The following is a 6,429-nucleotide window of genomic DNA, read 5'->3' on the forward strand; positions in this document are numbered from 1 at the left end:
CTTGTTGAGTGACTCCCAATGATCGTGCCAATTCTTCTTGATTTTGACACGAGTCTTACTCAAGTAATGCCTCCAATTCTGCATCTTCGAAAGCCTTCTTTCTTCCACCGCTATGCCGGTCTTCGACGTCAAAATCACTGTTCTTGAAGCGTTGAAACCACTCACGACACGTTCTTTCACTAATAGCGACCATAAGTATTTGAGAGCATTCGATGAGCCTCAGCCGCAGATTTCTTCATATTGAAGCAAAAAATTAAAACCTCCCAAATGACGAGAATTTGGCTAAACTAACATTTTCAATCGAGAATAACTTTATGATGCAGACACAAATCGACTAATGTTTCTATGGGGTTATGTTGACAGATGTCCAAGTTTATTGTATGACGTCTATGATCTATTTATTTTGACCACCACTTACCGCTAAAACCATCTATAGGAAAACGGCGGAAGCAAAGTTGTACACCTAATACAATTCAATATGGATACATCGGAGCCTATATCTACCATCTTGATCAAAAAGTTCCTGGAATTACCACCAGATGATGCTCTGAGTCAGCTGATTTGAGTTCTGTTTTTTTGGTTAGGTTGTCACATCTATCATTGACATTCCCACCAAATTTTATCATCATAGCTTGACATTTGTAAAAGTTACACCGTCTGGTACATCTACCTCTGCACGTATTTTCGATTTTTTACAACTCGTGGATTTTGCACCATGATAATGCACCGTCGCAGAGTGCCATCATCCGTGAATTTTTGACCAAGAACGAAACGAATACCATCCAACAGCCAAAATCGAATTCACCTAATATGGCTCCTTGCGATTTTTTTCTGTTCGATCGAGTCAAGAAACCATTACGGGGTACGCGTTTTAACAGCCGAAAGAAAATAATGGAAAAATCGAAGACGGCTCTGATGGCTATACTGATAATAGAGTTCCAAAAATGTTTCAAGAGCTGGATCAAGCGCTGGCATAAGTGCGTTACAATCGACGGGGAGTACTTTGAAGAGAACAATATCACTTGTTTTTGATGAATAAAACTTGTATATTGAATTTTCTGAATGAATTCCGGGAACTTTTTGATCAAGATAGTATTTTAAAAACGCAACATTTATTATCTATTTCACCAGTTTAGCAAAAATCTTTCAAATTATACTTAATTCTATTAGATCTGAAAGAATGTTTTAATTCATTAGTAACAAATTAGAGAAACATTTAAATTAGAGAAACATTTAAATTTCCTTTTCGAGGTTCTTTTTTCGCACGTCGAGCTCACCAAGTTCGACTACTCCGCTACTCTACCAGGACATTCGGAACGGAAATGTCCCTCTTTTCCACTTCCAACATTTTTTGTTTTTTCATTTTTTTCTATACTTTTTTCAAAATTATTTTTATTAAATTTATTTTCTTCTTTTCCTTCCTTCTCTTTTTGTTTATTAAATTTCTTTCTAGGCGTTTCTTTCTTTTCATCAAAATCATACTTTTTTCTTTTTTCTATTGAAATTACTATTACTTTCTTTTTTTTATTATCATTATCATTAATCCCTCTACTTCCTAAAACTATTTTCTTATATTAATTTCATAGGTTAATTTCATAGGCTCTTTCGAGTTCTGCTAATCTGAGAGATGTCACTCCCTCCAACTGAAGGATTCTTTTCACAAAATTATCCGAAACCTAAAACAAACAAACAATTTTATTTCTCAAATTGGATGTGCGCACTTCGAATAGGCTAACTGCGATAATCTTTCAATGTCCGCGCCCAAAGAAATCAGATTTTCATCGCATTTCTGTTTTCTATTAGTGAATTCTGAATAATAATGAAGACGTCTTTTCCAAATGATTTCTAATCGCGATTCTATTCACATTAATTTAAAACACATTAAGTAATCTGTTAACTTGATAAAATTTGTTAATAACAAGAAAAATACTATTATCTAAATGTAAATTTAAATGCTTTTCCCAAATTTCCTCAAAAGATTCCCAAATTATATAGACATAAATAAATCAGAAATATTCAATTTGTCTTGTCAGTGATACATGCTACGCTAGTAAAATATGTGATGAAAGCTGTTTATCGCAAATCCTACTGCTGTCCATAGAAAATGTTAAGAGCATAACACAAAGGCTTAAACACAAGGGCTTAGGCACAGGAAACAGGAAATAACATTGCAGAAAGGTTACAACACTTATTTTTCGATGGGTTTTATAATGCAGTCTTCTCATCGAGCGATTAATTTTTACTTGTAAATCTAATAATAAGAATCGAATAAGAATCAATCACTCGGCGAGCAAATTGCATTTCGAAACCTATCGAAAAATAAGTGTTGCAACCTTTCTGTGATTGGCTGTATTACTCGGGCACAGTATAACTACATACAGTAGCAACAATAGCTGTCGATTTCTTTGATGTCGGTGATCTCATGACTATCAACCATATTGAGAATTTTATCTACTGCTGAATTTGAATGGCATCAAGAGATGTAGTATTTCGCATATAAAGTATTTTTTTAATTCGAATAAATTCTATATATAATTTTAGATATATCACTGTATATTAATAATATAGGTCTATTTTTTATTTTTTATTTTAATATATTTCTGGAATAAACCAAATAAAATCATAAAATAGTGAAACATGATATTTATAAATCAACAATTTATTGACAATTTCAGATAACACAATGTTTAAAATTGGGATATGAAATGTCTTTAAAATCTTTTTAAAATACCATAATATAAATCTTAAAATTTATATTTTTTTATGTCCCAGTTTTGGAAATAAATTTGTGCTGCCTAGGATATAGGATAAAAATAGAAAAACCGATAAAACAAAAATTGTAGTTGTTTAATTATTGTAATACGAGGATAATTCGATAAGTCTGATAAATTTTTATGAGATGGTGCCACAATCCATTTGATAATATAACACTTAGAAAGTATCATTTTTCAAACCTTTCAAATTTCAGCCAGAATTAACGCATTATCCCGGATCTACAACAGATTTTTAAGCCATAAGCCTTAACGAATGAACGAACACACAATTAATTATTCTTCTTGCATTCGACTATAGTTAAATAAAATTTTTTACTTAAAGCTTAAAATACCTATTAGATCCGGACTTATTCACGTAATAACAGTAATCGTTAAGCGAGTGAGAAATTTAGTAGTTGCCGCTTGCATGTAGCAAAAGTATAAGAGATTCTACCTATTTTATTTATCATAATATGTGTAATTATACACAATATTCACTCAGCTCTCAATCGTATTTTACTGTATCTCAATCGTCGTCGCCATAGTTTTAATGCTATGGCCGGTATTCATAGTTGAGTCTTATTTCAAAACCGTCTTAAGTAATGTCTTGAAACGTTAATGCAGCTTTCTGATTGGTTCGTGATTCCTTAAAACGATCTTAAATATAAGATTTGACTCGTATGAATACCGGCTTATGACAATCCATCATATTCTTGGTTTTACAGCCAACGCATGTGCAGAATGAAACTGAATCTTTTATTTGTCGTACTGTCACTACTGTATATATACTATGTATATATACTATGAGATATTATAAACGTAAAGGCTTAAACACAATAGGCACAAGCAATAAAGGAAATAACGAACTCTAAAGTGTATGTTCGATATTATATCCCAGAGCTCTGATTGGATGACTCGTTATTCCTTGTTGCTTGTGCCTATTGTGTTTAAACCTTGAGTATTCGCATATCCGTCATTTTTACTCCTTCCCCCACTCCTTGCTCTATTCCCATTCCACCGCTGAGATAAGAAGGTTATGATTGTTATAAATTATAGCTTCTAAGTTGTTGGAAACCTTGTAGCTTCGTATTTATGTATTTCCGCACTTCGAAATTTTACTTATAAGACTAAGAGACAAAAAGAAAGATATAAAAAAATTGAAATATTATATATTAGCGAAGGCAAAAAAATTTATAAAATGCCTTGTTGTATTGCGATAAACTGTATCAATAGATCAGAAAAAGATATTCGATTATTTAAATTTCCTGCGGATAATATTCGGCGACAACTTGCTGTATTACTGTAAAATAAATACATGACTTGTGAATAAACATCACTACATTTCTTCGACGAGCAATTTCAATTCTTTTCTTCAAATTGACATACATATTTGGCACCTTATCTAGAAATAACGCCAGACACTCTTCAGGTTCTGCACTAATATTATGATAGATATTCAACTGATTTTGAGAGCAAAAATGGAATGAAAGGAGCTACAAAATTTCAAGCAGCAAATCATAATCTGTAATGACCATACTCATCATAACTCAGTGAATGGAAGCAAAGCAAAGAGTGGGAAAAGGAATAAAAATGGTGGATGCGAATATCTACGTTTCTAGTGCTCTAATGACTCGATCCTGTTAGTGAATCTGTTCGAAAAATAGTCATTGGACAAATAAAATAAAGTTATTGAGGATGAGATAAGCTACTATGCGTTATTTTAATTGAGACAATTTGATTTGGCTACGTAAGTTACGCTGCATGTGAAAGCAGCCTTAAGGCTCGTTCACACCTTAACAAAAAAAGCAGAAAGCGACAAAGCAGTGGCCAATTAGAACTCGCGCTGATAGTAAATAGTATAAAAAGCCGAAATTATAAACTACAGTTGCAAAACTGCCTTTTCTGCTAAACGTAGCCTATTAGTGTATCAAAAGTTTCGAAGTATTTGTCGTGTCTACAAAGTAAGAATAAAAGAGGCTCAACTCCATGAAAAAAGGTGGAACCAAATTGAGAGAGAATCCGCTATCGAAATAATCTGCACATTTGGACACCATATTTAAAGAGTCAGCCTACCATTTGTACAAAGGCCGTTTCCAAATTTACTACCAGCACAGAACGTAACGTAAACTGCTACAATTTACGTAACGTGCATTATAGATTTTCAACTAATAATTAATTTTGGAACACAGTCGAAGTAATCTCTTACTTTGTGCAATTGTACATATGAGCTACACATTTCTTGTTGTGTTTCTTTGACTTATATTTTTAATTGTGAGGTAAATCTTTTTTATTCGGACAACTTTTAGAGGAATCAAGTAAGTGAGGTAAGAATAATATTGCAAATGACGTCCAAATGTGCAGGTTATTTCTCAACCGATTTCCTCTTAAAATTTGATTCATAAACCAGTTCCACTTTTTCTATTCGTGCGCTATCAAGTTGAGCCCCCTTCTCTGGCTTTCAAAATTTACTGCCAGTACTAAAAATTTGTAATGCACGGGACGTAAACTAGAGATTTTTATTGACAGTAAATTTTGGAACACAGCCTCTCTTATGGCTCCTGCACGGAACGCCGTACCGCGCGGCAAAATGAGATGCGATAACCAATGAATACATTAGAAGCTGTAAGCTTATTATATTAGGTGTAGTAAAAAGAAATCCATTATTTTTCCATTCAATTTCATGCAAAAATAATGCATTTCTTTTTACTACACCTAATATAACAGTAGTCTAGTTTCCATCGAGGGTTTAATCCGGATTGGAATGTAAGAATCAACCACAACATCATGCGATTTTAAAATTGAAGCATCGGATTGGCTGAAGCAACAAACTTGTGATTTGTAACATCTACGATATGACCAATGTGTGGTCTTAACATGGGAACGCTCGACTGTAGTTGGTTCTTACATTCTGATCCGGATTAAATTCTTGGTGGAAACTAGACTAGTGAAGGATATTAATCATGAAACTTTTTTTCTAAGATGAAAAGTGAAAAGTGAAAAATTTCTCCATTAATGATTAAAATTTTCACGTTTTCATCCTAGGAATAAAGTTTCATAATTGATAACTATGATTATTACTTCATGATCATGTCAAACAGACCACATCCTAGGGGTGCTATTTCATTTGTACATTTTTGTCGTACGACAAAACAGAGAGATCTTCGGATCTCTCTATCCCATAGCCAATCAATAGACTTGAAAAATTTATCGTGAGACAAAGGCTGTGGTCAAAGTCTCGCTACAAATGTTTTGAAGCATTTGATGGACTAATTAAAAGAAAGAATTTTTTTACAAACTGATCAATTAAAAAACGCTCCAAAGTATTTGCAGCATCGCATTAACTGTACATAAAAATGCACAAATGAAATATCACTCTAGGACTTTAGTCAGTGGCTTCATTCACAATAGAAGTTGGCGACCCTGACTGTGCACTAGTCAACCAAATAGACGCATTGGTTTTCATCGGTCTTCGTAATTTGTCAGTCTTTCGTAGATTAATAAATAATTGAACATTTTTTTTTGCAATTTAATAGCCAACATGACAAAAGGTATAACAAGGATGCGCTTCTGATTTTGAAATTAATTAAATACGAATATAAATTTTTTTTTTAAATACAAGAAATATATTATTAAAAGTATAAGGTAAAAAAAACAGATTGAAACAATTAAAGTTTCG

Source organism: Atta cephalotes, assembly GCF_000143395.1.
Source record: "Atta cephalotes unplaced genomic scaffold scaffold00064, whole genome shotgun sequence".
Lineage (NCBI taxonomy): Eukaryota > Metazoa > Arthropoda > Insecta > Hymenoptera > Formicidae > Atta > Atta cephalotes.